A 12,550-nucleotide genomic window follows, 5' to 3' on the forward strand; every position below is an offset into this window, starting at 1 on the left:
GAAGAGAAGCGCATTCTTCGTTGGATCGATCAATTTTCAAAGTCCGAAAGAGTCGCGCATCACTCGTTGGATCGATGAATTTTCAAAGTTCGAAGGAGTCGCGCATTACTCGTTGGTTCGGAAAATCTCCGAAGTCCAAACGAGTCGCGCTTCATTCGTTAGATCAAAAACTCTCCGAAGGCCGAAAGAGTCGCGCAACATTCTTTGAATCAAAAATTTTTCAATTCGGAAAGGGTTGCGCATATCTCGTCGGATTGAAAGATTTTCGAAATCCCTCAAGTCTGTGCATTACTTGTTGGATCGAAAAACTTTAAAGGTCCGACGGAGTCGCGCATCACTCGTTAAATCGAAAAATTCTTAAATTCCGGAAAAGTCGCGCATCACTCGTTAGATCAAGAAATTTTCGAAGTCCGGAAGAGTCGCGCATCACTCGTTGGATCATAAAATTTTCGAAGTCCGGAAATAGTCGTGGATCACTCGTTGTATCGAAAAATTTCCAAAGTCCGAAAGAGTCGCGCATCACTCGTTGGATCGAAAGATTTTCGAAGTCCGAAAAAGTCGTGCATCTTCCGTTAAATCAAGAAACTTCGAAGGTCCAACGGAGTCGCGTATCACTCGTTGGATCCAAAGATTCTCGAAGTCCGAAAGATTCGCGCATCACTCGTTGGATCGAAAAATCTCCGAAGTCCGAACGAGTCGCGCATCATTCGTTAGATCAAAAACTTTCCGAAGGCCGAAGGAGTCGCGCATCGCTCCTTGGATCGAAAAATTTTCGAAGTCCGACGTAGTCGCGCATTACTCGTTGGATCGGAAAATCTCCGAAGTCCGAACGAGTCGCGCTTTATTTGTTAGATCAAAAACTCTCCGAAGGCCGAAAGAGTCGCGCATCATTCTTTGAATCAAAAATTTTTCAATTTGGAAAGGGTTGCGCATATCTCGTCGGATCGGAAGATTTTCAAAGTCCCTCAAGTCTGTGCATTACTTGTTGGATCGAAAAACTTTCAAGGTCCGACGGAGTCGCGCATCACTCGTTGAATCGAAAAATTCTTAAATCCTGGAAAAGTCGCGCATCACTCGTTAGATCAAAAAGATTTCGAAGTCCGAAAGAGTCGCGCATCACTCGTTGGATCATAAAATTTTCGAAGTCCGGGAATAGTCGTGGATCACTCGTTGTATCGAAAAATTTTCAAAGTCCGAAAGAGTCGCGCATCACTCGTTGGATCGAAAGATTTTCGAAGTCCGAAAAAGTCGCGCATTTTCCGTTAAATCGAAAAACTTCGAAGGTCCAACGGAGTCGCACATCACTTGTTTGAACAAAAAATTTCCGAAATCCGGAAGAGTAGCGCATCCCTTGGTGGATCGAAAAATTTCCAGAGTCCGAAGAAGTCGCGCATCACTCGTTGGATCAAAAAATTCCCAAATTCTGGACAGAGTCGCGCATCACTCGTTAGATTGAAAAATTTTCAAAGTCCGAGAGAGTAGCGCGTCTCTCGATGGTTCGAAGAATTTTCAAAGACCGGAAGAAAAGCGCATTCTTCGTTGGATCGATCAATTTTCAAAGTCCGAAAGAGTCGCGCATCACTCGTTGGATCGATGAATTTTCAAAGTTCGAAGGAGTCACGCATCACTCGTTGGATCGAAAAATTTCCAAAGTCCGACAGAGTCGCGCATTACTCGTTGGATCGGAAAATCTCCGAAGTCCGAACGAGTCGCGCATTATTCGTAAGATCAAAAACTCTCCGAAGGCCAGAAGAGTCGCGCATCATTCGTTGAATCAAAAATTTTTCAATTCGGAAAGGGTTGCGCATTTCTCGTCGGATCGGAAGATTTTCAAAGTCCCTCAAGTCTGTGCATTACTTGTTGGATCGGAAAACTTTAAAGGTCCGACGGAGTCGCGCATCACTCGTTGAATCGAAAAATTCCCAAATTCCGGAAAAGTCGCGCATCACTCGTTGGATCAGAAAATTTTCGAAGTCCGAAAGAGTCGCGCATCACTCGTTGGATCATAAAATTTTCGAAGTCCGGAAATAGTCGTGGATCACTCGTTGTATCGAAAAATTTTCGAAGTCCGAAAGAGTCGCGCATTACTCGTTGGATCGGAAAATTTCCGAAGTCCGAACGAGTCGCGCATCACTCGTTGGATCGAAAAATTCTCAAAGTCCGAAGAAGACGCGCATCTTCCGTTAAATCGGAAAACTTTGGAGGTCTAACGGAGTCGCACATCACTTGTTTGAACAAAAAATTTCCGAAATCCGAAAGAGTAGCGCATCCCTCGGTGGATCGAAAAATTTCCAGAGTCCGAAGAAGTCGCGCATCACTCGTTGGATCGGAAAATTCCCAAATTCTGGGAAGAGTCGCGCATCACTCGTTGGATTGGAAAATTTCCGAAGTCCGAGAGAGTATCGCGTCTCTTGATGGTTCGAAGAATTTCCAAAGACCGGAAGAGAAGCGCATTCTTCGTTGGATCGATTGATTTCCAAAGTCCGACAGAGTCGCGCATCACTCGTTGGATCGAAAAATTTCCAAAGTCCGACGGAGTCGCGCATCTTCCGTTTGATCGAAAAACTTTGAAGGTCCGACGGAGTCGCGCATCACTTGTTTGATCAAAAAATTTTAAAAATTCCGAAAAAAGAGCGCATCTCTCGTTGAATCAAAGAATCTTCAAAGTCCGAAAGAATCGAGCATCACTCGTTGGAGCGAAAAATTCAAAAATTTCGGAAAGAGTCGCGCATCACTCGTTAAATCGAGAAATTTTTGGAGTCCGAAAGAGTCGCGCATCACTCGCTGAATCAAGAAATTTCCAAAATCCGGAAGAGTAGCGCATCCCTCGTTGGATCGATGAATTTTCAAAGTCCGAAAGAGTCGCGCATCACTCGTTGAACGAAAAATTTCCAAAGTCCGACGGAGTCACGCATCACTCGTTGGATCGATAAATTTCCAAAGTCTGACGGAGTTGCGTTCTACTCGTTAGATCGGAAAATCTCCGAAGTCCGGAAGTGTCGCGCATTATTCGTTAGATCAAAAACTCTTTGAAAACCGGAAAAGTCGCGCATCATTCGTTGAATCGAAAATTTTTAAGTTCGGAAAGGGTTGCGCATTTCTCGTCGGATCGAGAGATTTCCTAAGTCCTTCAAGTTTGTGCATTACTTGTTGGATCAAAAAACTTTAAAGGTTCGAAAGAGTCGCGCATCACTCGTCGAATCGAAAAATTCCCAAAGTCCGACGAAGTCGCGCATCTTTCGTTGGATCGAGAAACTTGGAAGGTCCGAAAGAGTAGCGCATCCCTCGTTGGATCGATGAATTTTCAAAGTCCGGAAGAAGTCGCGGATCACTCGTTGTATGGGAAAATTTTCAGAGTCCGAAAGAGTCGCGCATCACTCGTTGGATCGAAAATTTCAAAAATTCCAGAAAGAGTCGCGCATCACTCGTTAAATCGAGAAATTCTCAAAGTCCGACCAAGTCGCGCATCTTTCGTTGGATCAAAAAACTTCGAAGGTCCGACGGAGTCGCACATCACTCGTTCGATCGGAAAATTCTCAAAATCAAGAAGAAAAGCGCATTCCTGGTTAGATCGATGAATTTTCGAAGTCCGAAAGAGTCGCGCATCACTCGTTGGATCAAAGAATTTCCAAAGTCCGACGGAGTCGCGCATCACTCGTTGGATCGAAAAATTCCCCAATTCCGGAAAGAGTCGCGCATCACTCGTTGGATTGAAAAATTTTCCAAGTCCGACTGAGTCGCATATCACTCTCTTGATAGAAAAATTCCAAAAATCCCGAAGAGAAGCGCATCTCTCGTTTGATCGAAGGATTATTAAAGTCCGAAAGAGAAGCGCGACCCTCGTTGAATCGATGAATTTCCAAAGTCCGAAAGATTCGCGCATCACTCGTTGGATCGGAAAATTCAAAAATTCCGGAAAAAGTCGCGCATCACACGTTGGATCGAAAAATTTTCGAAGTCCGACCAAGTCGCGCATCTTTCGTTGAATCAAAAAACTCTGAAGGTCCGACGGAGTCGCACATCACTCGTTGGATCGGAAGATTTTCGAAGACCGACGGAGTCGCATATAACTCGTTCGATCAAATAATTTCAAAAATCTGAAAGAGTAGCGCATCCCTCGTTGTATCGATTAATTTTCAAAGTCCGAAAGATTTGCGCATCACTCGTGGGATCAGAAAATTTCAGAGGTCCGAGGATGTCGCGCATCACTCGATGCATCATAAAATTTTTGAGGTCCGGAAAAAGTCGCGCATCACTCGTTGGATCGAAAGATTCTCGAAGTCCGAAAGAGTCGCGCATCACTCGTTGGATCGATGAATTTTCAAAGTTCGAAGGAGTCACGCATCACTCGTTGGATCGAAAAATTTCCAAAGTCCGACAGAGTCGCGCATTACTCGTTGGATCGGAAAATCTCCGAAGTCCGAACGAGTCGCGCATTATTCGTTAGATCGAAAACTCTCCGAAGGCCAAAAGAGTCGCGCATCATTCGTTGAATCAAAAATTTTTCAATTCGGAAAGGGTTGCGCATTTCTCGTCGGATCGGAAGATTTTCAAAGTCCCTCAAGTCTGTGCATTACTTGTTGGATCGGAAAACTTTAAAGGTTCGACGGAGTCGCGCATCACTCGTTGAATCTAAAAATTCCAGAATTCCGGAAAAGTCGCGCATCACTCGTTAGATCAGAAAATTTTCGACGTCCGAAAGAGTCGCGCATCACTCGTTGGATCATAAAATTTTCGAAGTCCGGAAATAGTCGTGGATCACTCGTTGTATCGAAAAATTTTCGAAGTCCGAAAGAGTCGCGCATTACTCGTTGGATCGAAAAATCTCCGAAGTCCGAACGAGTCGCGCATCACTCGTTGGATCGAAAAATTCTCAAAGTCCGAAGAAGACGCGCATCTTCCGTTAAATCGGAAAACTTTGGAGGTCTAACGGAGTCGCACATCACTTGTTTGAACAAAAAATTTCCGAAATCCGAAAAAGTAGCGCATCCCCCGGTGGATCGAAAAATTTCCAGAGTCCGAAGAAGTCGCGCATCACTCGTTGGATCGGAAAATTCCCAAATTCTGGAAAGAGTCGCGCATCACTCGTTAGATTGAAAAATTTCCGAAGTCCGAGAGAGTATCGCGTCTCTTGATGGTTCGAAGAATTTCCAAAGACCGGAAGAGAAGCGCATTCTTCGTTGGATCGATTGATTTTCAAAGTCCGAAAGAGTCGCGCATCACTCGTTGGATCGAAAAATTTCCAAAGTCCGACGGAGTCGCGCATCTTCCGTTTGATCGAAAAACTTTGAAGGTCCGACGGAGTCGCGCATCACTTGTTTGATCAAAAAATTTTAAAAATTCCGAAAAAAGAGCGCATCTCTCGTTGAATCAAAGAATCTCCAAAGTCCGAAAGAATCGAGCATCACTCGTTGGAGCGAAAAATTCAAAAATTTCGGAAAGAGTCGCGCATCACTCGTTAAATCGAGAAATTTTTGGAGTCCGAAAGAGTCGCGCATCACTCGCTGAATAAGGAATTTTCAAAATCCGGAAGAGTAGCGCATCCCTCGTTGGATCGACGAATTTTCGAAGTCCGAAAGAGTCGCGCATCACTCGTTGAACGGAAAATTTCCAAAGTCCGACGGAGTCGCGCATCACTCGTTGGATCGATAAATTTCCAAAGTCTGACGGAGTTGCGTTCTACTCGTTAGATCGGAAAATCTCCGAAGTCCGGAAGTGTCGCGCATTATTCGTTAGATCAAAAACTCTCTGAAAACCTGAAAAGTCGCGCATCATTCGTTGAATCGAAAATTTTTAAGTTCGGAAAGGGTTGCGCATTTCTCGTCAGATCAAGAGATTTCCTGAGTCCTTCAAGTTTGTGCATTACTTGTTGGATCGAAAAACTTTGAAGGTCCGAAAGAGTAGCGCATCCCTCGTTGGATCGATGAATTTTCAAAGTCCGGAAAAAGTCGCGGATCACTCGTTGTATGGGAAAATCTTCAGAGTCCGAAAGAGTCGCGCATAACTCGTTGGATCGGAAGATTTTCGAAGTCCGAAAGAGTCGCGCATCACTCGTTAAATCGAGAAATTCTCAAAGTCCGTCCAAGTCGCGCATCTTTCGTTGGATCAAGAAACTTTGAAGGTCCGACGGAGTCGCACATCACTCGTTCGATCGGAAAATTCTCAAAATCAAGAAGAAAAGCGCATTCCTGGTTAGATCGATGAATTTTCGAAGTCCGAAAGAGTCGCGCATCACTCGTTGGATCAAAAAATTTTCAAAGTCCGACGGAGTCGCGCATCACTCGTTGGATCGAAAAATTCCCAAATTCCGGAAAGAGTCGCGCATCACTCGTTGGATTGAAAAATTTTCTAAGTCCGACTGAGTCGCATATCACTCTCAAGATAGAAAAATTCCAAAAATCCCGAAGAGAAGCGCATCTCTCGTTTGATCGAAGGATTATTAAAGTCCGAAAAAGAAGCGCGACCCTCGTTGAATCGATGAATTTTCAAAGTCCGAAAGATTCGCGCATCACTCGTTGGATCGAAAAATTCAAAAATTCCGGAAAAAGTCGCGCATCACACTTGGATCGAAAAATTTCCAGAGTCCGACGAAGTCGCGCATCACTCGTTGGATCGGGTAATCTCCGAAGTCTAAACGAGTCGCGCATTATTCGTTAGTTCGAAAACTTTCCGAAGGCCGGAAGAGTCGCACATCACTCGTTGGATCGAATAATTCCCAATTTTCGAAAAGAGTCGCGCATCACTCGTTGGATTGAAAAATTTCAAAATTTCGGAAAAGTCGCGCATCACTCGTTGAATCGAGAAATTTTCGGAGTCCGACGAAGTCGCGCATCTTCCGTTGGATCAAAAAACTTTAAAGGTCCGACGGAGTCGCACATCACTCGTTTGATCGAGAAATTTTCGAAATCCGAAAGAGTAGCGCATCCCTCGTTGGATCGATGAATTTTCGAAGTCCGAAAGATTCGCGCATCACTCGTTGGGTCGAAAGATCCTCGAAGTCCAAAAGAGTCGCGCATCACTCGTTGGATCGAAAAATTTTCGAAGTCCGACGGAGCCGCGCATGACTCTATGGATCGGAAAATCTCCGAAGTCCAAACGAGTCACGCATTATTCGTTAGATCGAGAACTCTCCGGAGGCTAAAAGAGTAGCACATCACTCATTGGATCGAATGATTCCCAAATTCCGAAAAGAGTTGCGCATCACTCGTTAGATTGGAAAATTTCCAAAGTCCGAGAGAGTCGCGCATCACTCGTTGGATTGGAAGATTTTCAAAGACCGAACGAGTCGCGCATTATTCGTTAGATCGAAAACTCTCCGAAGGCCAAAAGAGTCGCGCATCATTCGTTGAATCAAAAATTTTTCAATTCGGAAAGGGTTGCGCATTTCTCGTCGGATCGGAAGATTTTCAAAGTCCCTCAAGTCTGTGCATTACTTGTTGGATCGGAAAACTTTAAAGGTTCGACGGAGTCGCGCATCACTCGTTGAATCTAAAAATTCCCAAATTCCGGAAAAGTCGCGCATCACTCGTTAGATCAGAAAATTTTCGAAGTCCGAAAGAGTCGCGCATCACTCGTTGGATCATAAAATTTTCGAAGTCCGGGAATAGTCGTGGATCACTCGTTGTATCGAAAAATTTTCGAAGTCCGAAAGAGTCGCGCATTACTCGTTGGATCGGAAAATCTCCGAAGTCCGAACGAGTCGCGCATCACTTGTTGGATCGAAAAATTCTCAAAGTCCGAAGAAGACGCGCATCTTCCGTTAAATCGGAAAACTTTGAAGGTCTAACGGAGTCGCACATCACTTGTTTGAACAAAAAATTTCCGAAATCCGAAAAAGGAGCGCATCCCTCGGTGGATCGAAAAATTTCAGAGTCCGAAGAAGTCGCGCATCACTCGTTGGATCGGAAAATTCCCAAATTCTGGAAAGAGTCGCGCATCACTCGTTAGATTGAAAAATTTCCGAAGTCCGAGAGAGTATCGCGTCTCTTGATGGTTCGAAGAATTTCCAAAGACCGGAAGAGAAGCGCATTCTTCGTTGGATCGATTGATTTTCAAAGTCCGAAAGAGTCGCGCATCACTCGTTGGATCGAAAAATTTCCAAAGTCCGACGGAGTCGCGCATCTTCCGTTTGATCGAAAAACTTTGAAGGTCCGAAGGAGTCGCGCATCACTTGTTTGATCAAAAAATTTTAAAAATTCCGAAAAAAGAGCGCATCTCTCGTTGAATCAAAGAATCTATAAAGTCCGAAAGAATCGAGCATCACTCGTTGGAGCGAAAAATTCAAAAATTTCGGAAAGAGTCGCGCATCACTCGTTAAATCGAGAAATTTTTGGAGTCCGAAAGAGTCGCGCATCACTCGCTGAATCAAGAAATTTTCAAAATCCGGAAGAGTGGCGCATCCCTCGTTGGATCGATGAATTTTCGAAGTCCGAAAGAGTCGCGCATCACTCGTTGAACGAAAAATTTCCAAAGTCCGACGGAGTCGCGCATCACTCGTTTGATCGATAAATTTCCAAAGTCTGACGGAGTTGCGTTCTACTCGTTAGATCGGAAAATCTCCGAAGTCCGGAAGTGTCGCGCATTATTCGTTAGATCAAAAACTCTCTGAAAACCAGAAAAGTCGCGCATCATTCGTTGAATCGAAAATTTTTAAGTTCGGAAAGGGTTGCGCATTTCTCGTCGGATCGAGAGATTTCCTAAGTCCTTCAAGTTTGTGCATTACTTGTTGGATCAAAAAACTTTAAAGGTCCGAAAGAGTCGCGCATCACTCGTCGAATCGGAAAATTCCCAAAGTCCGACGAAGTCGCGCATCTTTCGTTGGATCGAAAAACTTTAAAGGTCCGAAAGAGTAGCGCATCCCTCGTTGGAACGATGAATTTTCAAAGTCCGGAAAAAGTCGCGGATCACTCGTTGTATGGGAAAATTTTCAGAGTCCGAAAGAGTCGCGCATAACTCGTTGGATCGGAGGATTTTCGAAGTCCGAAAGAGTCGCGCATCACTTGATGGATCGATGTATTTCTAAAGTTCGAAGGAGTCGCGCATCACTCGTTGGATCGAAAATTTCAAAAATTCCAGAAAGAGTCGCGCATCACTCGTTAAATCGAGAAATTCTCATAGTCCGTCCAAGTCGCGCATCTTTCGTTGGATCAAAAAACTTTGAAGGTCCGACGGAGTCGCACATCACTCGTTCGATCGGAAAATTCTCAAAATCAAGTAGAAAAGCGCATTCCTGGTTAGATCGATGAATTTTCGAAGTCCGAAAGAGTCGCGCATCACTCGTTGGATCAAAAAATTTCCAAAGTCCGACGGAGTCGCGCATCACTCGTTGGATCGAAAAACTCCCGAATTCCGGAAAGAGTCGCGCATCACTCGTTGGATTGAAAAATTTTCAAAGTCCGACTGAGTCGCATATCACTCTCTTGATAGAAAAATTCCAAAAATCCCGAAGAGAAGCGCATCTCTCGTTTGATCGAAGGATTATTTAAGTCCGAAAGAGAAGCGCGACCCTCGTTGAATCGATAAATTTTCAAAGTCCGAAAGATTCGCGCATCACTCGTTGGATCGAAAAATTCAAAAATTCCGGAAAAAGTCGCGCATCACACGTTGGATCGAAAAATTTTCGAAGTCCGACCAAGTCGCGCATCTTTCGTTGGATCAAAAAACTCTGAAGGTCCGACGGAGTCGCACATCACTCGTTGGATCGGAAGATTTTCGAAGACCGACGGAGTCGCATATAACTCGTTCGATCAAATAATTTCAAAAATCTGAAAGAGTAGCGCATCCCTCGTTGTATCGATTAATTTTCAAAGTCCGAAAGATTTGCGCATCACTCGTGGGATCAGAAAATTCTAGAGGTCCGAGGATGTCACGCATCACTCGATGCATCATAAAATTTTTGAGGTCCGGAAAAAGTCGCGCATCACTTGTTGAATCGAAAGATTCTCGAAGTCCGGAAGAGTCGCGCATCACTCGTTGGATCGAAAAATTTCCAAAGTCCGACGGAGTCGCGCATCACTCGTTGGATCGGAAAATCTCCGAAGTCCGAACGAGTCGCGCATTATTCGTTAGATCGAAAACTCTCCGAAGTCCGACGAAGTCGCGCATCTTTCGTTGGATCGAAAAACTTCGAAGGTCCGACGGAGTCGCACATCACTTGTTTAAACGAAAAATTCTCGAAATCCGAAAGAGTAGCGCATCCCTCGGTGGATCGGAAAATTACCAGAGTCCGAAGAAGTCGCGCATCACTCGTTGGATCGAAAAATTCCCAAATTCTGAAAAGAGCCGCGCATCACTCGTTTAATTGGGAAATTTCCAAAGTCCGAGAGAGTCGCGCATCACTCGTTGGATCGAAAAATTTTCAAAGTCCAACGGAGTCGCGCATCACTCGTTGAATCATGAAATTTCTGAAGTCCGACGGAGTCACGCATCACTCGTTGGATCGGGGAATCTCCGAAGTCTAAACGAGTCGCGCATTATTCGTTAGTTCGAAAACTCTCCGAAGGCCGAAAGAGTCGCACATCACTCGTTGGATCGAATAATTCCCAATTTTCGAAAAGAGTCGCGCATCACTCGTTGGATTGAAAAATTTCAAAATTCCGGAAAAGTCGCGCATCACTCGTTGAATCGAAAAATTTTCGGAGTCCGACGAAGTCGCGCATCTTCCGTTGGATCAAAAAACTTTGAAGGTCCGACGAAGTCGCACATCACTCGTTCGATCGAAAAATTTCCGAAATCCGAAAGAGTAGCGCATCCCTCGTTGGATCGATGGATTCTTAAAGTCCGAAAGATTCGCGCATCACTCGTTGGGTCGAAAGATCCTCGAAGTCCGACGGAGCCGCGCATGACTCTATGGATCGGAAAATCTCCGAAGTCCAAACGAGTCACGCATTATTCGTTGGATCGAAATCTCCGGAGGCTGAAACAGTAGCACATCACTCATTGGATCGAATAATTCCCAAATTCCGAAAAGAGTTGCGCATCACTCGTTAGATTGGAAAATTTCCAAAGTCTGAGAGAGTCGCGCATCACTCGTTGGATTGAAAGATTTTCAAAGTCCGAAAAAGTTGCGCATCACTCGTAGGATCGATGAATTTCCAGAGTCCGACGGAGTCGCGCATCAATCGTTGGATCATGAAATTTTCGAAGTCCGAAAAAAGTCGCACATGACTTGTTGTATCGAAAAATTTTTGAAGTCCGAAAGAGTCGCGCAACACTCGTCGGATCGAAAGATTTTCGAAAACCGAGAAAGTCGTGCATCACTTGTTGGATCGAAAAGTTTTCAAAGTCCAAACGAGTCGCGCATTATTCGTGAGATCGAAGACTCTCCGGAAGCCGAAAGAGTCGCGCATCATTCGTTAGATCAAAAATTTTTGAATTCGTAAAGTGTTGCGCATTTCTCGTCGGATCGAAAGATTTTCAAAATCCTTGAAGTTTGTGCATTACTCGTTGGATCGAAGAACTTTGAAGGTCCGACGGAGTCGCGCATTACTTGTTTGATCGAAAAATTCCAAAAATCTGGAAAAGTAGCGCATCTCTCGTTGGATCGAAGAATTTTCAAAGTCCGAAAGATTCGCGCATCACTCGTTGGATCAAAAAATTTAAAAATTCCGGAAAGAGTCGCGAATCACTCGTTGAATCGAGAAATTCTCAAAGTCCGGAAGAGTCGCGCATCACTCGCTAAATCAAGAAATTTTGAAGGTCCGAGGATGTCGCGCATTACTTGTTGGATCAAAAAATTTTCAAAGTTCGACGGAGTCTTGCATGACTCGTTGGATCGAAAAATTTCCAAATTCCGGAAAGAGTCGCGCATCACTCGTTGGATAGAGGAATTTTTAAAGTCCGACTGAGTCGCACATCACTCGTTGGATCGAAAAATTCGAAAATTCCGGAAAGAGTCGTGCATCACTCGTTAGATCGATGGATTTTGGAAGTCCGAGGATGTCGCGCATCACTCGTTTGATCGAAAAATCTTCAAAGTCCGGAAGAGTCGCGCAGTACTCTTCGGATCGGAAAATTTTCAGAGTCCGACGGAGTCGCGCATCACTTGTCGAATCATGAAATTTTCGAAGTCCGGAAAAAGTCGCACATCACTCGTTGGATCGAAGAATTCGAAAATTCCGGAAAGAGTCGTGCATCACTCATTAGATCGATGGATTTTGGAGGTTCGAGGATGTCGCGCATCACTCGTTTGATCGAAAAATCTTCAAAGTCCGGGAAAGTTGCGCATCACTCGTAGGATCGATGAATTTCCAGAGTCCGACGGAGTCGCGCATCACTCGTTGGATCATGAAATTTTCGAAGTCCGGAAAAAGTCGCACATGACTCGTTGTATCGAAAAATTTTTGGAGTCCGAAAGAGTCGCGCATCACTCGTTGGATCGAAAGATTTTCAAAGTCCGAGAGAGTCGTGCATCACTTGTTGGATCGAAAAGTTTTCAAAGTCCGACGAAGTCGCGCATCACGAGTTGAATCGGAGAATCTCCGAAGTCCAAACGAGTCGCGCATTATTCGTTAGATCAAAAATTTTTGAATTCGTAAAGTGTTGCGCATTT

This window comes from Athalia rosae, chromosome 6 (genome assembly GCF_917208135.1).
Source record: "Athalia rosae chromosome 6, iyAthRosa1.1, whole genome shotgun sequence".
Taxonomy (NCBI): Eukaryota; Metazoa; Arthropoda; class Insecta; order Hymenoptera; family Athaliidae; genus Athalia; species Athalia rosae.